Source organism: Lineus longissimus, chromosome 13 (assembly GCF_910592395.1).
Source record: "Lineus longissimus chromosome 13, tnLinLong1.2, whole genome shotgun sequence".
Lineage (NCBI taxonomy): Eukaryota > Metazoa > Nemertea > Pilidiophora > Heteronemertea > Lineidae > Lineus > Lineus longissimus.
In genome coordinates this window covers 6,876,006-6,902,421 of record NC_088320.1, presented here as the reverse complement: position 1 = coordinate 6,902,421, position 26,416 = coordinate 6,876,006, and the positions used below count along the sequence as shown (strand labels likewise).

Sequence of the window (26,416 nt, the reverse complement as noted above, 5' to 3'; positions counted from 1 at the left end):
TTTTGGACGGGTGTGTGCGATTGTTTTGTTTATGTCACGCGACCTCGACCATGTCGACACAAAATTGAAATAAACCACCCTTTTCTGTCATTTTTTAGGACGGATATTTCTCTAATAAAAATATTAATATAATTGGCCAATTTCTTAGGCATATGTAGCGAATTCCCATGAAGATTTAAATTAGATGTTCTCGTAACCTGTTACAACTGGTCTGATTTATAATTCAGCGCTACAACTGGTCTGATTTATTTATTCAGCGCCATTTTGAAAAACCAAAAAAAATTGTTTGTTGGATATACAATTGTTACTCTCTTTATTTCTCTTCATTCATTTACATTATATACTCCCGCACACACGTGTATCTTAAGAGCCCCTCCTAAGAGGGGGGCTTAAAATACAAGCAAGACACAGTCGAATTTCTGAAGCCTTGCCAGCGCCGCTGTGGGAACCCGTGGGTTGCAGGGATTTACATCTCAGTGCTGTTTTTAAGGATTCTGTATTATTTATTTAATAAAGCAATGTTGTTGTTTGTAAATGTCCATCCCCCATCGAAACCAGAGAATACGTTACTCACCTTTAGGAGCAGAGCATTAGTCGATAACGTGTTAAACGTTATAGAGATCAGCACGAAGAAGAACGGTATAACCGACCTATAAAGTGCCCGATGTTTGATTTTTTTTGATACAGTCATGTACATTAATTTATCGTCAACCGCTCCTCGCTGTCCTATTATTCCGGCTTTATCTTATCATCGCTTCGCCCTTACCAAGGACAAGTAAACATGACAATGAACTACCAGCAACAAGCTGCCAAATGACCAAAACTGTGTTCACTGGTTCCATTAAGTAAATGATTGATTAAAAACAGGGGTCTCCCAGAATACAAATGCTCCAGAGATAGATATTCCAATATCGCTTAATTCTTAGTCGTAATTAAGAGGGTGATTTAGTATCTGCGGCGGGAGACGAAGAGCAACAACTGAATTACCGCGTTATTTCTCCGGTTCAGTAAACGGCAAGCCTAAATGTCTTCTAGAGGAAACATCGTTCATTATTAGAACATCCCTATGGCCTATCAATCAACATCAATTAAAAAGACTGCAACATTTTGGGCTCCAGCAGCATAAGAAAATCGACACATGCAGGCAAATGCCATTACGTTCACTTGGCAGGTAAATACCATCATGCTGGGTGGGCGGATAGAGTCTACTATGTACATGTACTTGGGATCAACACGACTGCGTATTACTGGCTCTCAATTAATATTGAAGCATGTTCCGTCTCTCTCAAAAGACCGTGGCGCAAAATGACTGATGCTTTATGAAGGTTACGAGTCGAATATTTAAGGGAAATTGTCATGGCGTAGATGTATGTCAGATTGAGTTAGCTTTGGACTAAAATGGGCCGCCACCTACTAGAGTATCCCGGCAAATGACGAAGGCACTGTTACAAAACAGCCCCGTGCTTTCAGAGATATCTCGACCGAGATCGAACCGCCAGATAATGATCTACACTCGGCTCACGCTATTATACCCGCGTCATGGCACAACTTAGTGGCTTCAATATACTCCGCCTGTCGATGGCGATATTTCAATTCCCAAACTTTGTATACGGCGAAGGAGTAAAAAACCCAGGATATCAGGATGTTATACGCAAGGGTAATAGTTTAGACGTAGCAATGCAATTTTGCAATGGATTGAATAAATGCAGTCATCGCCTCCAGGATAGTTGCAAGTTAATGTGCAATTCGATGTTACAAAAACTTTACAGTTTTGACGGCAAATATTGATTGGGGAAAATTTTGCTATTAAAAGCCGTTAAGTACGATTTTTAGGCCTGCGCTTTACCTTTAAGATACCAGTTGCTGCGAGTGCGTTTTCCAAACGCTATCGCCGGAACAACTACGCTCCCCCCGCGAGTGCGTTTTTAAAATTACAGAATGAACGAGAGGTTCTCTGCAGGAATTTCCATTACTTACCTTCCTGAAAATTCCTTTGGGTTTCAGGCGTCGTGTTGCTAGCCATTAAGACACAATTGGCGCGGATGATCTTCTTCCGTTCGGAAGCCATGAGTAGAAACATCAAAGCGAGAGACACTATCCAGCTCCGGGCTCAGATAAACTACAGGAAAATCGCGTATATTAAAGGTGTGATTTCTTCTTTGAGGTGTAATTGTTAAGTGCAGGAGATTGAATACTAATAAAAGAACAATAAACTCCCCTGATACCTGACAGCGTCTGATAAACCGTGATTAGTCTAAAGTGTGCCAAAGTCGTGTGCAATTTACACACAGACATGATACATGGATGAAAAACAATGTTATTTATGACAGATTTGGAAGAAAGAAAACGCGGCCTGCCTTTTTTATGGCAATAACAAGAGAATAGAACGGTTATGTAATCCTTGTTGATGTTTCAAAAAGTAACAGCTGCCCTTTAGAAACGGCCTTAGCAAGTAAATGGTCTCATGGAGCGGTACTGATGAACTTCGCAAATATTGATCGCCTCAGAAAAGCAAAGATGGACGAAACGACAATAACTCATCATACACATGCTTCCCGAAATTGGTGGCTTGCATTGGAACTAACTTTTTCCCCCTTGTCCGTCATTAAAGGCATTCAAGTGTGTTGGTCAACCATGACTATCTCCTTTGTCCCTCCACCATAAGGCCTAGTTTCCCCTTATGACATCACTATTTCGGACACTCAGCGCCCCATTTCTGGAAAGGTGTATAAGAGATCTCAAAGTGAAACGCAATTATATATTTGGATTGTATATCAAAACCCCACTGAATAGTATTGAGTATTGAGATCACTGCTTTGGTATCGGTTGCCGAAATGATGATAAATAATGGTCAAAATGTATCTATGTTAAGAAAATCTCGAATTTCAATCGGGATGTGTTAAAAGTCGTTGCTCTACACAGTATTTTGTTTGAGGAAAAATCGATATTGCCTAGAGAAATGACGTCTGTTCCCACTTGGACTATTCTCCACTGCGGTAGACACCGCGATAAAACTACTATCAGCCCCTGAGCCAAACATAACAAAAATTAAATCTGATTAGGTAAAAGTGCAGATAAAACTCCTAAGACAGCTCAAATTGTTATTTTCACTGTAAGCTTCAATAAACATTGACAGACTGCGGTAATAGGGCAATTACATGTTTCGAAGAAATTCCAATTTAGCGAAACAATCAGTCAATGCCACGAAGTAATTTCAATGAAATCGTAGACGATATAGTTTTTGCGACGGAAATGTAGAATTAGACGAATTTCGACGTTTAATATTCATCGTAAATCTTTTAGCGGCTCATGGCTGGCGATGGAACGACCTCGTACATTTGATACTTGGCGATTTAGAGTATAAGCTGATGGAAACTTTATGCGAAATCTGATCCGTTTAGCGTGGGATAAGAACGGTATGAAAGGTTCGTTGCCATGACGAGTCAAGGCACCTCTAGTCGATCTGAGGCATATAATCTGACCTGTCAGTAGAATTGCATTAAACTTCAATCTTCTGCCTGCTGAATTAGGGATCATGGTTGGATTAAAATATCAATCGACCTAACATTACCCAGTGATATGTTGTTAGAGCGTATTATGTTGTCGGTCTTTTCAATGTGGAAATGTCAGTCAAGAACATCTAAAACTATATACCACGAAGAGGAACCTTATAGAATATCATACTCTGAATAACCAAACCCACTTTTGTCATGTAAATCGGATCATTGAGCACGGTGAGCCTCGCTTGCCCCTGTCATAATGATACTAGGATCATATAATACTGGTATCGGGAAAGGGATTTGCAATGGAAACGAATCAAGTGGCGTGTGATATCGAGATATCGAGTTATGATGATGTGCATGTGATGGACGACAGATAATCGGGGATTTGCGTACGACGGTATGAGGGATCATATGTCACAGTCGTGGTTACCAATAATTGGCGTCGGGTGTCGGTGCTGGTCATGATTTTTGTTAGAGATGGAGACCTTTAAAATATTCCGGTTGGAAAAGTCGATATCAAACTGATTATGCCATGTCAATGATGTGTTGGAGTTGGGGTTAGATAAGATACTATGCATGGGTATGAGAGGGTAACAGACGCAGGTTGATAATCCCGTCATCATTTTCATAAGATCGTTGTTACATCTTACATCATACAATACGTCAGTATTTTTGTAATCTTACAAGAATCCTTTCATGAAGATCCCCATGCCAACCGTCATGTTTCATCATTACTGTGATTTAACCTGCGTGGCTAAGGTCGCAATGACCAGTTTACTGTTTTCGTGCGAGCTTTCCCCTGTCTGACGTCATGGAATTAACCCCCTCCCCATCTCGGACCCAACCATGTGTTTGACGCATTCCTCCATTACGTCCCAAGAATAACATATTCAGCAATAATAAAGTATTTCTCAAAACGTGTCGCGTCTATTTAAACAAAGTCGAAGTTTACAGTTGCTTTAGACAATGAATAAATTGTCTCACCTACACAAGGGAAGATTAAGAGTTGATGAACTAGTTGCTATCGACTTACGACTACGACTAACTTCAGACGTAAAAAAACAGTCTTTATCTTCAACTTCAAATTTCGGTTTCTTTTTTCATTGAAAACGTAGATGATATTTGAATGTAATCTAGGACTGGCTTACAAAGATTAGAATGTGCTGAATCTCCGTATGGAACAAATTTGTGGCTTGTTTGTTCGTGATTCTATCTTTTTTTTTCGTTGGCCAGATTATGTTATAGGTTGGAGAAAAATCCACTCTGACTCGTGGTAGTTTGGAGAACTTTCAGCTGAAGTTTTGGTAGCCGAAGGGCACGGGTATCTTTCTATCTAATCACTTGTATCAAATCCTCACTAACAGCTACGAGACAGGTAGTGTTTTTAGTCAAAGAAACCGGGATCTTTCCGATTTCTTTGCAACACACGACAAACTTGTAAGAAAATGCCATTCCTACTTGGCATACCTCCGCATAATGAATTGATGAACAGCTTGGTCGTGTACACGTGTACTCCATGTACCAGTGCGGTTGTCAATGGCCAGCCAAACATAAATCGGGCCATAGTACGCCCTTGCGTCCTGATAATGTTCAGGAGGAGTTGATGGGCATTTTAGATGCTTTGATCGCTGTGACTACAGTAATGAAGATCAGCTTAGCTCCCATATGCTTTTTCTTTAAACTGATCATGAGAAGTCATTTTCCAAATTGTTTGTTGAACTCCATTCCAAAATTGATCGTTGACAGTAAAACGGTTATAGCAATTTTGACGTGTTGTTAATGCCAAGAGATAATCATCTTATACGAGCGAAGAACTAAGATTAAATTCATCTCAAACGTGATGCAAACACTCGTTTGAAATAATTACTTTAATAATTTGATTGGTAAACACTAAATCTATCACGTGCTACGTTTGATTCGCTTCATTTTCACAACACTATTATAGTTATCGCGAGAATGAAGAAGCTGAATGTAGTAAACACGTGACATCATCAAAAAGAAAGGCGGAATTAACAAAAACAAACTGTGATGACATTTTTTAATCGGGATTAACCGGATTACCAATAGCGTGAGATGCTAATCTGTTTTTTATCAACACTTTGCACATGGTGACTTGTGCGACTAAATTACGCGAGGCGGTGTATTTATGTAACGAAGCTTGATTGAGTTTTAGTTGAGAATCGTCGCTGGAACTATCGAACGTTTTTCCTCAAGGGTGATAGAAAACAATTCTCCCAGTCTTTTGATTTATACGTTATCCAATACGGAAAGGAAATTAGCCCAGCAGTCACATGTTAAAATCATTCCTTTTCTAACCGAGTGGTAGCAGAACGGTTCTTTAATTACATGTACCTTACATTAATAAATTCCATTGGCAGGTAAGTAGGTCGGAGTAAATTAGTTGCACCTGTGTTTCTTCTGTCGAAACGTATTGTAAATCTTCAAATTAATGAATTTGGTGTTGAACCTTCTCAAAACTACCAACTAAAAACGTCAGATGCACTAGTTAACTTGGCGCTTGGGGGAATCTTATCAGGAGATTCGACCTGGGAATCGGTGCCAGCGACGTCTTCGAAATTAGATTTACTCATTCCGACAACGTAACCAGCTAAACGTAACGGTACTTACCAAACGCGGTCCAGCATATTGGTGTAATCCACTTTTGTTGGCGTCAGATCTGCCCCAATGCCATAGCTGAAATGACGAAAAAGGAGCCAACTGAAACTAATGTTAGCATTGAATACTTTATGAGCAAGGGACCGGTCAATCTTGCCATCCAGCCAGACTGAAAACTAAAACCCATTTAACAACTTGTTTTTTTAGATTACAGAAGAAGTCTTCACGCATCCATCTGATGATTCTATTAGTGAGATGTTTTCAGTACAAGACACCAGAATTCCGATCCGAAGGCAGATTGAGTTTGTGTTGCGCAACAGTTCGAACAACACAGTTATTAAAAATAATAATAACTGATCATGAACTTTGAATGAGCTATCGGCATTTTTGCTACCTTTTCGCTTTTAGCGTTAAGAAAATCTGTGGCAATTTACTTCAAGGACGCCACTCCAAAACCGCATCACCATCATAATTATTGCAACGTTGAAACAGGCTATCCAATTAGAGGAGGATTAAAGGACGACGCCTGGTGTGATCATTCATTCTAAGTTTAATGGCTCTTGACAGCTGATTCTATGAAGCCAAGTTATGAATAGCTTCAACATTATCATCAAAATACGGCTTACGGGGTGTCCCAGAATGTATGGTGGAATGTATTCTAGGATTTCACTTGTTAACTCGAGAGGTATTCAAAACTGACACGATGAGGTCTCTCAATCATCATAATTGTCACGGAAGTGCAGAACCCGGAAATATGATTACCCGGTTTGTCTTTTAAAGTGCTCTTATCCCGATTCAACAAACGCATGATAAACCATGCTTCCTGTTTATTCATTCGTATGTCTATGCAACCCAACGGGCCCCTGTTGTGACGGCACACATAACACATTCCACTAACATGTGCAATGCCCGTTACGTGTTGCACGCACGTATTCCTTGGTGTATGTATCATATGAAAATGTGTCATGAGAATGTGGTCGCAACCGACTCGACAGTGATAAAGGACTTTTTGATAAGATAAATAATCGCTTCATCGACAAGTGCATTTACATGGTTAGGAGCCTGAATACACACGCTGTGGGTCATCCTAAAAATCAGTTTTTTTTCATTCCTTCGTCAATACAAACATATGATAATATAAATATCGAGAGGCGGAGTATATTAAAGACAACTGGCGACATCATGATGGCGGTGATTGGGACTTTCCATTAGAGACTCGGAGTATCCGCCGGAGAGTTACCTAACTTGACATCTCAATTTCGCATTTCTTCCAGGTACAACTCGATCGATTAGTGGGGACGCCATTCCCTGGGCACTGTCCTCCCCCGGGCGGGACTAGTCGGTATTTAATCAGCGAACGCTTCAATGTCATCCTCAACCCTCTGATTGACAAATTTCACATGATTTTCCAGTCAATTATATTTGTGATGGAATACTGCCGTTTCATATCCCTTACGTTGACAGAATCAAGCTGATTGGCATCAATAATGTGATGCTTCCGACATCTACGCATTGCCAATTACGCTAGCGTTAATTTCAGGGGTTTACTATTAGAGGCAAGCAAGCGCTACAGCTCATTTTGGCTGTTTCCCACCCTATGCTGCAAAAGTGCATTAGAATAATTGCCAAGTCAGTCAAACAGAACAATGGCCTTACACAGCAGATTGGAAAATTACATTATGACATATCTGACGCTGATAGATTGTTTGTAACGACTATTTGTCTTGAGATACTGGAGTTGAAAGCTAAGGCATGGGTTTATGGCTATTCGTCCGTGTCTGAGGCGTGTATATAACAAGATGATCACTTGGGTTCAAATAATTTCGCTTTTACGAAGCTTATCCAAATGAAGTGAAGCGCACATCGGCGCTAATCGGTCGTGTTATTTCATGGAGGAAGTATTTGTATTTATTTTGCGTCAGTTTGATATTTGCGGAACATGTATTTGATATAAGAGGTTATGGTGGAGATATTTCTATGCACTGACCACTGAAAAACAAAAGGTCGACAGCAAAGCAGAATTAGGTTCGTGAAGGTGTCATGCATATGGCTGCAGGTTGCCAGAGACAGTTTAACAGGAGGACCTGCGATGTTTATGTCAAATAATTCAAACTCCTGATGCTTGGTACGCCCGAATGCACACCCTGGCTTCTCTTAGGAATTTTTATGATAGATACTATCTCGTTAGCGTTCTTACTCGTCAATTATCACAATAAAATGTTTGCAAGGTATAATCTCGCTTTTGGAATACAAAGATCACGATAAGGATACATTACCTTGAATGCACCGGACTGTACATTGACAGACCAAAGAGATGAGATAATGTCTAATTCAATACAATATGACAATAAAAAGTGACTTTTGAAGCTTTTACGACGGTTTGCAGGGCTTTATAGGTGCTTTATCATCCAGCATCATACATGTCAGCATATTATCCCTATTAAACATGTTATTATCAATAATGTAGACTTTTCTTATTTGCGTGGTGTATATTTAATATCAACGAATGGAGTCTCTCGTCGAGGCGCTGTATTTTTATGGCAGCTGTATGACAAGTGCGGATGCACAGTGTCTTGAAAGGAGTGCCGGTGTAACATCTGTGGTTGTTCCCCATGTTTCAGTGTTTCCAAACAATAGGCAGCTAGAGAGACCATGACTTTTCAATAGGGGGGATACACAGAAAAACTCGTCAATCTATTTTTGAGCGTTCCCAAACAATGAGGGGAAACACTCAAAAACAGTAACACTCAAAAACGACCGGTGTATAAAAGATAGATGACTCCAAAAATGTCCTAGGCTTGGGAACACAACATTACATTGCACGACATGACACTTATATGAGGTTGACGACACTCAAACCTCTTACCCGGCTGTAGAGATGAAGAATGGACAAGCTGATTGATAGGGGCGTAACTGATACGCTGTTTTCCATACCCCGCTCGAATTGGTTGAAGAAAATCTACAGTGTCATTCATTGTACGATGGGAAAAAAATACTGATTTTAAATATCCTCTTAGCGTGTGTTCTGTAGCTTCAATGAAATGCTTAATGTCGAATAAATCTTGACGAATTGCTGTTGACTAAACCGTTGATGGATTGAGTTAGACTTCAGATATCATTTGCTGCAATTAAATTGGATTATGCTGAATAAACATCTATCAGGTCTGTAGCTGTGTCGATCCAGGCATGTTTGGACAACGGCAACGACGAAACAAATCTCAAGTTTACCGTTCTGTGTTAGTTTGACGATATTAACTTCTGGTGAAATACAGTGTTGATGATGTTGACTCTTAAGCACGTAGTCTTTAGGCCATCACTGATTATGTTGTTAAGTTGTCCAAGTCCTATCGTATTGCGTTAATGATAACGGATGACAAATATTGATGATGCGTTCCAGTGATGTTAGCTTGGAGCTAATCCAGTCGTGAGAAAGAGAGGCCGCTATTGGGAAAGAGGGTTTGCCCTAGGGTCAATGATTATTTTCAAAGGTATGTTCAAATAATGCTCCTTGTGTGCTTCCTCTGAATACCCTAGGTAGATAATGGCATCGAATGCATTTTGGCTCCTGTTTCGTGAATAATGTTCGAAAATGCAATTCCGATATTATTCCATTGACTCTTTACACTGTTCAAAGAAACACGAATCAATATTGTGCCATCGCCATTTGAAATGATGTTTGGTCTTCAAACGTTCTGTTAAACAAAACGTTTTTAAACTCTAACACGTGCTAGTCATTGAAACACTCTCTATTCTATGTCAAAGACGTACACAACATCAGTCCAAGGTCGAATCCAATGACTTAAAAACCGTATAGCTGGCCAAGCGAATTCGCCGTCTGTCAAGCAACTAATACGTGATATTTGATTTTCTTTGGTATGTCTAATGTTATTCAATATCCCCGGTGCAATTTATTTGCTAAAATGAAGTAATTTCCTGAAGTGCTCGCGATCACAGTGAATACTTGACCTTTACGATGTTCAAGTGACATGCAACCGGTTGGAGTAATTTTTTGTATTGAATGGCTTTTTCCTCCTCTCGACTGATGAGCGACTGCGACATAAGGAATTTACGAGAAGCTATATGTTGAAATGTCACGTTAGATTTATCTACAGCCATACGACATATGTGATATGATCAACTGGGGAATTAGAAGTCTGGCGCTTTAGCAAACGACTAGATTTCGTCACGAATAGGCTACATCAAATATTTAACAATTTTAAAAAGGTATCGCCTCATGTAAGTGGTTTATGACGACCTATTAAAACTACATTTTCCACAAACAAAAGCAGTTCTGCAGAAGTTGAGGCAGATATGGCGAAAGACCATCGTCTTGAGCATCATGCGCAGATGACTAAGCATGTACAATGCATCCACTTGTGTTCGGGTGCAGAGGAATTGAATGAGGACTGGATACCTGTAGCACCAGACTCGTTTGTCAAAGGCAATGCAAGCTAAAACGCATCATGTGAGCAGAAAAACAAGGGGAAGAAAACCTGAATGGATCGTGCTCACGAAAACCCCTGCGGAGCGAATCACTGAGTAACCATTACGCCATCGCTTTGTGTATCCCAAGAAGAATCCTCAATCGGTTCAGTCGTGCTCGGACTGGTCAATTCGTACTTAGTCACTCGGAGAAAAGAGCTTACCCAGGCTTGGCGAGGAGTGCCTTTAGCCACGAAGACTGTGTCTATGAATAAGGAAAGGGTAATTGGGACGAGCCAGAAATGGAAAGCGGATGCCAGTTCATTTAATGTATCAGTTATTAGCTAATTGATTAGCAATTTTTTGGTCAAACTAACTAAAGGAGGTATTCCTAGTCTCATCATGCTTACTGGCACCGACTCCAATCTGCTATTATCAGAGTTGTCTCTTTTTATAATCTATAAAAGAATGGTCTCGTTCGGGAATTGCGCCAATTAGGGCACCTTACTTTCAGCGCTTAGCACCCAGTGACAACTAAAATATTACTGATCACACATTAATCTAGACTGAAAACGCATCGTGGGAACTCCTGATAACTAAGTTACTGAATTACTAGTATCAGGTGAGGACTAAAACTAAGTAGATTATTGGGGCAGGAGACAACAGAAAGTTAAACGAATAAAATCGAGGTCTTAATGATATACGACGAGTAGCTAACTCATGGTTAAACTGGTCGCTGTCAACAGTAGCCTACCAAGGAAAGTACAAGTATTCAAACTACGAAATAATCGTAAGACTTGCAGCCAAATTGAAAAATGCTGAGAAGCACGACTGCCCTTCCGGGCCGAAAATCCAGAACAGATTCGTATTAGAAAACAAAACTAAGAATCTGATCTAGATTTTTGACCTTGGTCTGAACTAGATAGGCGTTCACCGCAATCTCGCAACCGCATCACGGAAACATATTCGGCTCCGTGTAATTTGCCATTCAGACAACGTGTTATCCGATAGACACGGTCGATCAACTGTGAAAGTTCACAGCCTCTGGCTCGAGGATGATGATCCGTATGGGTATGCCCGAGACGAGATTACACGACATTGACTCCTGCTGATATTATCGCAAGCGAGGGGATTTGTTGCAGGGTAATTGTCCAACTAATGAAGGTGCCCTCCTGCGGGAAATGGCGAGGGTTCTTTAACCCTCGAAGCATTGGTCAATGACCGACACTAATTTTTCGTGAAATTGCGAGGCTCTTCGTCAATGTCGTTGTGGGGTAATTGTCAGGTTACTGAAGCTGCTACCTCGGGAAAGTAGCCTACCTTAGGTAAATATGTTGATGTATATACATGTATAGAGACCGAAGAGCTTCAATACATCAGAGCAATGCGTAAAATATAATCCTTTGCACCAGGCCATCTATCCTATGACATATTTTTCTACCACAGTCGCTACTAATGGGAAGTCAATCTGCACAGTCGAAACATAAATAGTACATTACGTTTACCAGCGCCTTAGAACAAGTCGAACAATTCAGGTCGTCCCAAGATCGGGCCTATTGTTCCGTGAGCCTAATCCCTGATCGAACAGACAGTCGAGCATAACAATGGGGTATCACCTCTCGGACAATGGGCGAGTGATATGACCGACACTGGTCAAACTAAATAGTTATAAACCCGTTACACGTCAGTCAATTTTAAATTTTGAAAAGGCAACAGTTAGGAGAATACATTTGAAGGCAAACTCGCTTGTCTTCAAAAGCATCGCAACAAGATGTTCTACCTTTTTTTTCTTTGGTTACTGGACGATCACACACAACTGATTTGCCTATCTGAGGATTAGAAGACAAAATCTTAATAATTCGTACCGCTCAAAAAGGCGTTTTATAGCTGTACGGATGGTTTTATATTCAAGAGGCTGTAAACGTAATGGACCTTTTAACTGATGTCACACCCTTCGTTTGCTTAAAGATGTGATACGAATCCCATTCATAGGAAAGATGATTTGAATTTCTTTCATTTGATGATCATACAAATCTGAATAGATGCAAGATCGTAAGGTCGAAAAGTGGTCATAATGCTGGCTTCTCATGGTCTTGAAGAGGCATTGGCAGGGGGAAACATCGTCTGTGCATTAGGGTATAATCAATGAAGGGAAAATGATATCGAGCAAGGATGAAGCAGGTTCAATCATCATTTGATAGTAATTTAACTTTGCATAAAGCCTTTTTCGCAATCGGGACTCTGATCAAAGTACTAGTATCTCATTCGAGCATATTTGGTCAATTACGTGAAGCAATCAATGCGTCGATCTTGTCCAATGAAACTACCAAAGACCTGACTCCAATATGTCTCTAAGCAGGTTCATCAGTAAGGCAAACTAGGGCGGGCTTTGAACACCTAATGAGTTTACCTATGAATGTCAAGCTTCTTGACAAATAATGACATACTTATCTAGTGTTCATCTCAACTCAGTCATGTCAGTAGGGAACTGAAATTTGCCATAATTAGCTTGAACCGAAGGAATACTTTGATCAGGTACTAATTTTGTGGTCGCGTGTATGAGGTCCGATTGCTTGCAATTGCGTGTGACCTTTACAACTTGTTACTATGAATAGATTTGTCGGGCAGACTGACGGTTGATGATGAGACCCGGGCATCCCTAATAAACTACTGCAACTATTCGGAGTGTCTGAATTGGAGACTACTTACAAGTGTTCCGCATTTGCGCGAAGTCTAAAGATCGCACGCGCACGCGTGGAAGCTGTAGTACAGAGAGCGTTGTGTCACATAGCATTGCACATCAATCATGTCAAAGAGCTTACCCTAGGCAGAACTCTTACGTTAACGCAAAGAACGTATTATCTACACTACCAGAAATGAATACATGTACTAGTCGTCCAAGCGCAATACAACCAAACAGCTGTCACCCAACACATAACACCAAATGCAACAGATTGCTTTGCGTCTTCAAAACAAAACGACTCCCTCCTATGAAGACCATGAGGGCGAGTCAATAAAGTCAACTATTAGGGAGATTAGCCATTTATCCCATGTCAGAGACTATCGACCCGCCAGAGGCTAATTCATGAAAGATTAATTCACTGGCTTGCAGAGGCTGGAAGCTTTAAGCATGCCATAAATCTTTACGTGGCTGGCTCCAGGAGATTCACATGGATTCCTGCCCTTGTAGGTCAAGACAAGCTTTGATAAGCCTTAGAGGAATTGGATACGCAGCGGCCTGAACGCTTTAAATCAAACGTCATTTGTCTCGACACCGGCGTACATTCTGTCATCAGATATCAATATTGTTTTTTGAGCGGGACTTGGTTCCTAGCAGACAACAAATTGCAGATACTTAAACCATATCTCATACACGAAAACCAGCTCTACAAACGGCGAGATTGAAAGCAATGTAAATCGTAGAAGAAACTTTGATCAGTGACGGTGATTATAGGTTGTCTGAATTCTAGTTCCTGATCCACTAGTCACTCTTTTACCTCATACTTAGGCTGTTTTGACCACGTACAACGCTCTCAAAGTGGAATTACAAGAGTAGTTAAGATGGATGGCTGGTCTTAAGGGGCGAGTTCGGGTTTTAGATGTAATTCTGCCGCGGGTATTGGCTGGCAACCAAGTGCTTAGAATAAGGTCAACGGCCACGTCTCAAGCAATTTTCCGCGATTCAGTTGAGAGGTAGCCACAGGGGAATCTAAGGAACTGCCTCAGAGATAATTCAAGTCAGCGTGAAGAAAGTTTCGAAAATAAATGACCCATGGAAAGAGCCAATCGAAGGGTAACGTTAGAAGGACATGTGGCGTACAGTACTACATCCATGCACGTAAAATAAATTGGCAGCAAATTCAAATCTCCTCCATAGCCTGATACTTAAAATGACTATTCAAATACAAGCAGGGGATGAATTTTAGGAATAACGCTTCAAGCTGATCCATATTGATAAAATGCTCTATCCAGGCTGGAAATTCTGATAAGATTGAGAGTTTAATTCTTAGTCAATATCTTATTCTGTATGTGCCTACAATGTTTACAAAATCTTGTACGATTCTGATTTTTTCTCTTTACGTTTATCCCTTAGAACCAAAATTGAACAATTCAGGAACTCCCAGGATTGGGCCTATTTATTGTCCCGTGAGCTTAATCCCTGAACAGATAGATTACTTGTTACGATAGTGACATTCTTATTCTGCCTATAAGTCGTCGAAGCTTAGTTCACGTTTGGTCGTTACACGATGTGGCACTTAACCTAAATTCCATTCTTACGCTTACAGGCCCCAATTGGATATCAGCTCTCGGACAATGGACGAGTTAGATCAAACAATGGACAGCGCGCGATAGGACCAACATTGGTCAAACTAAATAGTCATTAACGCGTTTTTTTCACTCAATTTTAAATTTTAAAAAGGTATTCATTGAAAAATATATATTTGTAGGCGAACTGTCTAGTTTGCAAAAGCATTGCAGCAAAATGTTGTAGCGTTTTTTCTTTCGTGACTGGACGATCACACAACTGATTTGCTTATCTGAGGATTATAAGATAACATCTTGATAATTCGACCGCTCCAAGAGGCGTAGAGATGTATGAATGGTTTTATCTTCAAGGGGTTGTAAACGTAATATAAAATATATTGTAAGGTTCTGATTCTAGATCTTCAATCAGAATCATTCAATGATACGATCATCTATATATTATGAATGTAGGTAAAAATCCTAACGGTAAAAAATCCTAACTGAAAAAATCCTCACTGTAAAATTCCTAACGGGAACCATGGAATTTTGTGTGTGTGATCCATTCACGTAATTTATGTATTAAATCTGTTTTCATCAAATTACTTGTTGTGTTTTATTTGTCAAAATTAATCAAAGATGTGGAACAAGTCACCTGACATCCTTCGAAAAGAAAATGTTAGTGTTTGATATCTCCCCCCCCCCCCCCCCCCCCCTCCCCAATGAAAAAGTCGAGGAGAAAAACAACTTTATTGGGCTGGTTTTTTCGGCAAAAATGTTTTTGTTTTTAAAGGAAAGGAATTTTTATTAAATTAGTTTTTTGAAGAAATAATCTCTTTTCAATTTTTTTTTTCAAATTGGTAATCAAATTGGTAAAAAATGCTAAAATTAAGGGAGTTTTACAGTTGGGATTTTTACGGTTAGGATTTTTACTGTTTGGATTTATACCGATAGGATTTTTACTATCATGGTTTTTACTGCGTACCATATATCATTACATGTAAACGAAACCGTAAGACCTTGATTAAAAATACCTTAAACGTGTTACCGTACGGCTTGTCGACCTGGGTGCTTCCTCACACAGTTCAGTATAATGTCATGCATTACATTCTGCCACTAAAATCAAAGACATCATGTCTAACTCATGTAAAAAGATTTTGACTCGTAAGTCATTAACCTGAGTATCATCACGCACATTCCGCCTTTTTTTGTACTTATCATTTGCGTTAGGGAGATCGATGAACCAAAGGCCATATGCGGCACAATGCTGTTGCTAAAATTCTTACGAACACCTTTTCATGAAAATGAAAATACAATTAATCTTAAATGTCAGTACAAGTGTGAGAGGTTACACCACGAATATCATTCCGTTCCATTAACAGCAGAACAAAATACATAGGTTTGAAAAAAATAGTAAGGAATGCTTGATATTCGTACTGTAAATACCGTAAATTACTGCCTTAACGACTAAGCACACTGTCTTCAATAATACCCATTATTTCACCGGTAGCGCCCCGCTTTCTTTACGAAAAGTGATTTTTAACGCTTCTATTGCAGGATAATGTCGAGGTATACATAACGGGTAAAGTGCGCTCTCGAGCATCTTTAAAAAACTTTCCGAAATGTTCGCAGAACTTTCCCGGAAAAGAATGAAACGTATTCTTCGAGAGCGAACTCAATTACTAAAGAGTTTAGCCGCAGTACAGCTCTAACGAATGCGTAAAACTCTACGAGCCGGTTGTTGGCTTTGCACATCTCAGTTCCCTTTTTCTACGAGGCAATTCTAGGAAACAGCAGACTTGATATCAGCAACTCCTCTTTCCATCCCTTTCTTTGATATAAGCCACGTCTGACAACTGCAACGATCGTGATACTGGCATTACGGCATCAATTCAATAAGAAACGACCGTGAAGGTTATTCGCGTTTAATTAGGAAGTCAATAAAAGTGGGTATTTGCAAATCCCATTGTTCGTCATCGTGATTAAGAGCTCGAAGAATGGGATATTGGTTCGTGTTGCAGTTCCGGGGGCTTTGCCAAAACCCCCTGTTACAAAACTCCTTGAAGTGCCTTTTGTAGAAATGTTGGTCCGTTAAGACCTCAACAGCAGAATCTTACAAAAAATTGATCAAAATTGTCGGTGTCTGCCTGAATACCCAATATATACTCTAACCGCGGACTTGTGAGTTCTGTGTCGCGTTCATAAAAGCAGGCTTTTCTACGATCTCATGACGAAAGGAGTTATATGACAGGTAAATTTCCAACATTTAGGCAACACTTGTAAATCATATTTAATTCTTAATATTGTTGGAGGAAAAGGTGATCGTTTTAGCATTATTTCTTCGTACATTATATTGAATTCAAATCATGAAGTTCCACACGGTAAAAAAAGATATGCGAAACTTCCCTTATACGTTCGAGGATAGAGTACGCGAATCACGGCAGGCTTTTCGTCACGGGTAAAGTAAAGGAAAGACACGTTCCCTTTTGCCGCGTATATTCTTGATAACACAACAATAATCGGATGGCCTAGCTCCAGCATATAGTCACCATTTGACATTGTGCACGTTGCTGGTTTCAACAAACGAGCATATACGCCTTCCCTCTTGCTAGCATACTGTAATGTCATAACCCATTCATAGCTTAATTAAAAGGCCCTGGCACGCCGTCTGCGATAGTCACGGTTGCTATATCAAAGAATACCCAAGAGCAATATATCCTGCTGTGCATGCATGCCGTGCAATCAAGCATTCTATTGACTAAACGAAGAAATCCCAGATTAGATTCAGTGCTGCAACTCGAAGCCGTTTTTATTCTCGCAATGTTGTCTTATTTCGAAGAAAAAAATTACCATTGGTGGATAACAAGATGAATGGTTGGCGTCGATCGGCGGAAAGTAGATCCTATGAACAGGCTATTGCTATTTTAGATGTCATGATCAGGTTATAAGTATTACTTCACCTTCCGATTTAAAACTGGAAGTAGTTTAAATCTGTTATCAAAACATAATTCAGACTGCGAATATACATATTTGACATTATTGCACCAGCGAACGGTCACACGTTTAACGGTTATCGTGTCATGTCTCAAGTCTTCCCAGACAGAATTTATATAGAGTTCAAGTTATCTTTAAATGTGTAGCATGTCAGTTTAAGAATTCAGTTCGGGAATTCAACACGTTTTGAAGGTGTCACATTCGATATCCCCAGAAGAATTTTAATAGAAATCAATGAATTTCTACGACTAATTCAATTTATTCCATCAAGGAAATATCTTCGATTCAATATCGAATGACTTTTAAATCAATATGGCAAATTGCCCCTTGTAATCCATTATTGATTTTATTTCACTCCCATTCCAAAGAGGCATCAATACGCCATCATTAAATTCGAGCAGAAAGAAAAATGTATTGGGTAGAATTGAGTTCGTCAGCATGTGTAGTTAGCGGCCCGAATTCGGAATTCGATAAAGATTAATCTAAACGTTTCGTAAGAACCTCACAAACCAGGAGTGCTGGGGATATGAAGGATTTTTGCAATACCCTCTCCCAGGCCGAAAATCCTCATATAATATATTCATTGTTAGATTATAAGATGCGATCTACTTATGTTTTGTATACCGTCAATATACATGTACAATTTATACAAGATTCTTAGCCGATCTTACACAAATCTTGTAGGATTGTGCATTCCTGATCCAAAAGGCATTGGAGTTTAAATTCATAAATCAAGAGAGACCTAAAACACACCTGACTTCAACCTCAAGTGAAAAATATGATATTATGATTTTGATATAGAAAAATTGATTAAAATGACCAAGGCCTATAAAAACAAAATACCGAATATTTTATTTTTTTCATTTCGCAGTAAAACCACCGTAATTGAGTTTCCTTTTCTATTATACCATATGCCTATTCATTTACATGACATGCCATTCTATTCGTAGCCGATGCACTAGAGGGATGGATATCCTATTCATCCACCAGGGCACCACTTAGGTATCTCGAAATACTTCCACTGAAATGGCTTCTTTTTTCCTCCGAAATGCACTCAAGTGAAATGTGTACCATTCGTGCATGGTGGGAACGTAAATGATGTTGCACTTATCGCGGGGAGGAATCAAGGGTTGGATGGCAGTTTTCAACTGATAAACATCGTATTGAATTGAACGAGATTTATGATATTTGAGACTTGGGGGATATTTCAGTTCATAGCACCGGTGCCATGTATTTCAAATTATGCACTGGTGAAGATTTTATAACATTTTACCTTCGATCGTCTTCATTGTAGTGAATGACACGGCATATTAATCAGTAAAGCGCAGCCAGCATTGCTTCAATCGATTGTTATCATTATTTCACTCCCAGCGCATATCAATGCTGTTTATGAACAAGCCACGTCAATAGACCTTTATGAATAAGAACACTCCGAGCGTACATGTACATTTTGAAGCCGCCAAATTATGGCAATTGATAAAAACCGACATTGTACTATGCCTTAGTTTTCCTAAATAGCCAGTATGATATTTCTTCTTTCCTTTTCCATAGGTGGCCCCTTCTTTTTACTCAGTTGAAACATCACGATTTTTTTCTGCAAATTTAATGTTAAGTGCGATCATGAAACGTATTACTGCTAAACCTTACATCGTCTACTTCTATATATCTCATGGGCATTCAAATCTTAGCTCTCATAGACATTTTAGCATACTTCTTTCAGAAGAAGAGCACCAACAAGCTGTATTCGTAATATGGCTTCGATCATGTAGAAGAAACAACAAAGTAGACACAAACAATTACTCGTTGAATCCAGCAGTCTGAAACCTGTCAATCAATATAAGGTCGGACTGAGTTAGCTCCATACCGAGTATGATCAGTAAGAAAAGTTGGTATGCAAGCAACTTTCCAAAATATACAAAATTACAAAAGGTTTATAATGTTAGAAAATACATTTCTGTAAAACTACAAATTTTCTCTATTTCATGATTTATTGACATATAACTGCTTTCTTCAGCCCACAAATTCTGCTATCATGATTCCGTCAGCTGTTTCTTTTCTAAAAACGAACGGGAGGCCATTCCCATAAAAATTAAGTATCTACGGGAGCGCAATGATGTGGGTTCAGCTGTACTACGTGTAAAGCGTATTTAGCAGATTTGAACACTTATGAGTAGTTCTTCCACCAGTGCATGTCCCACATGCTCTATATGACTGCAGTAGTCGCTCTGTACTCTGTCTATTAGTTATCTATCTGACAATGTAAGGTTAAGGGAAAATAATGGCAGTTGGCTCTTGCACTAGTTGCATGATTCGGCCAAACAAGTCAAAACCACAAAATAGAATCCACGCTTATATTTGAAGCAAATTTGATACCTCAATAATCTGCACTGGATACAGACTCCAACTAATCGAATCACTAGCCGCAATTTGTCCCATAGTCTATTTGTACTCCCGCAAAACAAATTCTACGATTTACTGGCGTCTTTTTTATATATTCAGTAGTGGCTAGAAAACTAAAGTCTGTCAATAGTTTTTTATCGGTCGCTGTCAAGAGAATCATATCTCCGGGAGACAGGGTGACGCTTGGGTGATCCCTGACAGACACAACTGCTGACGATTTTCAATCAAAATGATTGTCATTGCGATCCAGATGTTATCATCTGACGTATTTGTACTTGCCCGATCATATTATTTGTCATGTTTTTGATGAATCTAGCAGCTGCGACATGGCCAAGTGATTGTCTATCGGTGATATTGATCAGACGGTCGAAGGTGGCGCCTCGCCGCTAGTTCATGTGTGCTGATGGTTAGGATATACATAGTGGTTTCAATGAATGATCTTACCTCTCAAAATAAGTTATTTTGCCTTGCTACATGAATATACCACTTGCTGTTACGCGATTAGGAAAGACACCAGAAGCAAAATAACAAAATTGTAAGAAGTTTAATCTGGGTCAGTATTGTAGGCAAATGGTAGCACATGTTTATAATGGTCCAGCTTCTCAGATTGTGACGGAATACAGTTACAATCATTTCGTCTATATCACTGAACGGATCACTTGCCAATACATTCCATTGGGATTTGTGTCAAAACAGACCAGAAGCTTGGCTCGCTGTGGTTGCATGTGTCTCCTGCATTGAGTTTGTGTCAACACAAGCTTAAATATGGCATATTATGGAATATTAAGCGGAGACAATTTGTCAAGATGTCTCTGAGATGTCCAAAATATGGCTCGTCAGTGATGATGTAAACACATACCGAACGGCACGGAGCTAGCTAGATGAAAATCATGGAATTCGTTAGGGTCGGTTCCCATGCCCTAGTAAATCTGCAGAGGGCGTAGACATATTATACATGACAATGACAAGATATGAATGGATCGCCAAAGCCGATTAACAAATGCCATAGCCTAACTTTCTTGACAGGATAAGGATAAGCAATCAACGAGTTTGGCAAAAACGACATAACCTACTGCAAATCATCTGATGCAATATTCATTTTCCACGCTATTTTCCAAACCAGAAATGTGTTGATAGAGAAAATATGCCAATGACATTCCGCGTCAACGCTTCTTTATGCAACATGAATTGCTAATACCGTCAAACGTAAAAACATGACCGATCAGATCGTCACCTTTGCGCACCATGGCTCACGATTCTACAAACGTTTGATCGATTAAATTAATGTTTTTCAACTGTATAGTTAGCGACGCATGACTGGCATTTCGTTTTTGCGAGCTGAAACATGCTAATGTCAAAATGGAGACGAAATGAAGACGAAACAGAGACGAAGACCTACAAATACGAACGCCTAAGTACAAATAATGCAATTGTATCCAGACGACAATTGAAAAAACGATCACCTTTTCCTCCTACAAGATTATCAATAAGTATTAATGATGATTTACAAGTGTTGCATATATGACTTCGCAGGTGACTTGATGACACCACAGTTTTTTTTTCTGGTGGATTGTCCTGCGTAGATGTTGCAAAACCTGCCTAATGGAGGTTCCGTGAGTAGACGAGGTGGAGCACTGCAAGAAAAGCACTTATACCGAGCTACTTAACATACTGTATTATATGTAGTTGTCTAATTTTTGGGAGATTGTGAACTGTCTTAATTCTGCCTGAAGTATTATCGTTGACCACACTAATGTTCTCAACAACGACACCTTTTTCTACAAACAACAAATCTGAGAGGAGGACATCTTGCGTGCAAAGTATAACATGCTTTAACTAAACGCGCTTGTTTTAGAAACGCTGCAACAAGAAAAACTAGACTTCAGCGAGACATCGATGAAAACTCGATTGAATACATGTGATTTTATTATTGAATCCTTTGTTACAATTGTTATAAAACTGCATCGATTATTCTACCGACACAATAGGCGCTTCTTGCAGGAAATCAATAGCACGAGCTCATCAGGTTTAGCAGTGCGATATTCAGAAGAGCAGGATCATTTGTGATCAAACTCGACATAATTCAACACTCGACATTGCCGAGTTGACCAATGAATATACCGTAGTTTCTCGCAGAGCTCGCCGTCTGATCCAGGCCTGTTTTGAAATTTTTGGTAAGTCCAGCGAAGTTGTCAATTCTTACTCTAACAATAGCGATGATGTCCATTTTACTCCAACAATAGACATCGATGACTCGAAATATTAAGCCACCTGCGCGTAACGGGATTATATAAATATTGCACGTCAACCGATAGAATAGTCAACATTATTTGTCCAGTAAAACATTATTTCACGAGGCTTACCCACTCAGTTATGTCAGTCCTTGAGGTTACCTGGCATTTGCGAACAATGCTGAAACATGTTACATTGTTCATGTGTTGTCAAAACTTCAGAACATTTGACTAGTGTACAATCCAGTTTGCCTGAAATAACGCAAAATCAAAGCTGCCCTTAGAAATGGGTAGTGCGTTGCAATCGTTGAATGCTTCCGACGGATGATACGTTGCTTCGTAAATGAGGGAAGGCAGATGCATTATTTCAATGGCAACTAACTTGCCATTCCTTTCACCGAAATATTTATACATTTTATCTGATGAAGCAAAGAACAATTTTGCTTATTCCTAATAATCTGGCTTTTCGTCTAAAAACTGTTGATCATCTTCCTTGTCACTCTGTTCAATTTCAGCTAATTGTCCAAGTTCTACTTGTTGACCTTTTCATTGTCGTCAATAATTGAGCTGACGGCTATCTCCAGCTCCAAAAGTGCGCACAGCATCAGCACTGATCCTCTCATCCCAAGACAAGCTGATCATTTTCATGACCTCTCGAAGTTCGATTTGGGGACTTTCCCAATCATCCACGATGTGACCGATTTTCGAGGTTTTCCAGATGGCACGTAGTTGACATTTACAAGCTTTCTCGGACTTTTAGAAGCTTACTGTACACCCGTACACTGCCGGACAGTGGCAAAAGCCTTTTCGTGCGGGTAATCGTGTTAGTTGTAACCTACGCAAATACCTGGAAAAATGCCTCGATGAGTCTATGTCGACTTTGCAGACAATAACAATGGGCGAGATTTTAATTATGAAGATCGCGAAATATCTTATTATGATTAACCACATTTGCGCCTTGTTCCTGATGTCTAGATTGATTCGTGGGGAAGGTAGATACCAGTGTACCCTCAGAAACCAGACATTACGTTTACAGCCCCTTGAAAATAAAACAATTCGTACCGCTCTAAAAGTCTTTTGGGGCAGTATACTAAGATTTGGTCTGATAGTCCTGAGATCAGCAAATCATTTGTGCGAGCGTCTAGTCACGAAAGAAAAGAAGGGCACGGAATGTTGCTTTTAGATACTAGATAGTTCGCCTACAAATGTATTTTTTCTAACAAATAGCTTTTTCAAAACTCAAAATTGACTTAAAAATAACGAGTTTATAACTATTTAGTTTGACCAGTGTTGGTCCTATTGCTTGCTCCTTCGTTTGATTTAATCCGTCAATTGTCTGAGAGCCGATGCTCCATTGTAATGCTCGACTATATGTACATGGTCTAGGCTCACGGAACAATAGGCCCAATCTTGGGAGGACCTGAATTTTTCGAATTTGGTTCCGAAGGCAGACGTTACATAGACGTTCACTTTTCACTCCTCACGCCTCATTTTTCACGGGTCATTGGTGAACACAAGAATTAACAAGGTATTTTCAATGAGCCCTGTTACATAGGCTTTCATTTTGTACGTTGCTTCGCTTCATTTCATTTCTGGCGTGAGGTCATCAAGTTCATGCGTGAATCAAAGAATGGACATGTTCATTCTTTGTGAAGTGAACCGGACTAGAGGCAGGACGTATTTTGACTGTCAAGGTATTATTATCTTGAACAGCTTTGAGTATTTTGTCTTGTGGGAGTTTTCTCGAATTACTACAGCACTACAACCATTTGCCGTATTTAATCCGATAGTACTTCCAAGGATATAAGGGGATGAACAAGATTTTAAAAAGGGCCTGTAAACGAAATGAGTGGAATTTAGGTTAAGTGCCCCATTGTACGACGAAAAAACGTGAACTAAACTTCGACGTATATGCCAGAGTTAAAAATCGGGTTTAGCTTTTAAATACGCGAGAACAACATTCCGGGGGCAGAATAAGAATGTCGCTATCGTAACAAGTAAGATGCTTACTTTTACATGGAACAAAACTTCCCGCAAATAGTTCTTCTGACATATTGACATCGGTGACCAGAAAATCCTGTCAACTGAGAATAGGTAAAGACGAGTCTTAGTTCTTAAATTGGATCTAGGTGGCAGCGTTGCATGGAGTAGGTTAAGCCACCTAGGAGCCTGTAGCTGAACTAAAATAACTTTGGTTTGTATGAGATCTCGGGCGAAAGATGCCATTTGGAAGTAAACTTCATTTACAAATGTCTTATGGTAACTCTACTTCGTTAATATTGTAGACCATGGCCTCCTGCAAAGCTATACATTTTTTAAGTTGAAGCGAGTGCTTCCTTTGACCGAAGTAGACGACAAGCTATTTCATACTTCACGCAGTAAAACTGAATGCGCAGCGTTCTGTCCGATTTTAGGAGAGACAACTGCCTCTATGCTGTTTTCACCAGACATAGATAAAACAAATAAGCTGCTATGTAGAGCTATTACCTCAGCTGAATGTGTCCGCATGAAACATGTCAATCACGGCCAAACACGAGAGATTGCGCCGTCTACAGTCTATAATTATGAAATACGACAATTTCCTCAGAGTTGCAAGCAAATATACTTGGATTCCAAATGTCCTGAAACCCTCAGAGATGGGGAAAACAGGATATACCCAATTCAACCCGAGTTTGGGATACTGATTTATTGTCATTTTGGAGCAAATGCATCCGAATGTAAAGAGTATGTTACAGTATATCATCAGAATTATGCATCGTCTCAAAAATATCACCACAACGGCAACCTTTGGGACTATAGAGGGTTTACTTCTTACAGTAAAATTCGGTTCAAACCAGAGGTGAGTATGGGGTATTCTTCGCTGCCCTTCCATTGCAAACAGACTACATTGTATATTCTTATGTCCCTTTTGCAACTTGCTGAGAACCTACATGCGGTTACCCACGTCGAAAGATCCTCACAGGAATTTTGTAAATATTTAACATGTCCAAGTATCCAAAACCGCATAAAACCTTAAGTAATAATCTTAAAATATAATATCATCGGAATTTTCGACTTTGGAATATCTAAGTATGCATAGCACAATCGTTTATTGTTGTTAACATGTTACGAGTGTAGTCTTGCGATTTTCCTTTAGAAGACAATAATGGGAACAAGCTATCAACAACTTAGCAACAAGTTCGCCCCAAAGCAGATTTTGAAACCGCAAATACAATTGGAATGTGATTATAGTTAATAGAGAGTGTTATAAATGATACTCGTCAGTATCTTTTTTATTACGGACTTCTAAAAATATTCTTCATTTTTTTTGAAAATGGAACTGGATGCGGAAGATACTAGATTTGCAACATACAGCGACGGTGTTTTCACGCCAACTGAGTCCTGCTTTTATTGTCGTCCTGGTATTGGAAGGCTGTGTGTTGCAAATAGGTATAAACCTTCAACGTTCAAAATTGATTTGCGCGGAACCGACATAGCAGTCAGTGAGAAGGTAAGCAGTCGGGTAAGGATGCCCGAACGAACTGTTTTTCCCTTCAGATAAGACCAGCCAATCGACCTTTCCACCGAGTCTGGGATAATGAACGCCCTTTCTAAAACAAGTTTGCGCAAAACTACGAAAGCCTAGAAGGTTCATCTGCTCAATAAGCCAAACAATGTGTGGCGCGCGACAGCGAACATGGAACAGGGAAAAACTTTAGCGCATAAGCGGAACGTCGAGTCTGAATACGCAGGGCTTTTTGATAAAAAAGATGTGTATTTTCAGACTAAATGGAAGGCCTTTTGCAAACCAAGACATATCTCACCAATCTACCAGATTAAAAAGACGGCAAACAACCAAGTTGTTCGTGCTTCTTTGACAGGCGGTTATTGTTTTCTCCGGGTTGATTGCCATGGCGTATTCGACAAGATAAAGCCTTCGATGAAATGTCCATTCTATCCTCCTGTAGCTGTTGTTATGGTCTAACGATAAACCGAAAGTTTTACAAAGATTCTGAAATTGACCAAACG

The 26,416-nt window shown here is 39.6% G+C and overlaps 1 protein-coding gene across 4 annotated transcripts in view; it reads right to left on the bottom strand.

Moving 5' to 3' along the window:
- LOC135498030 (FMRFamide receptor-like) overlaps window positions 1–26,416 on the bottom strand; it is a 154,013-nt gene that overhangs the window by 21,729 nt on the left and 105,868 nt on the right. For all 4 annotated transcript variants that reach the window (XM_064788161.1, XM_064788159.1, XM_064788160.1 and 1 more), the window contains one exon: window positions 6,132–6,197. The gene's annotated coding sequence lies outside the window, so the exon portion shown is untranslated. The remainder of the gene's footprint in view (window positions 1–6,131; window positions 6,198–26,416) is intronic.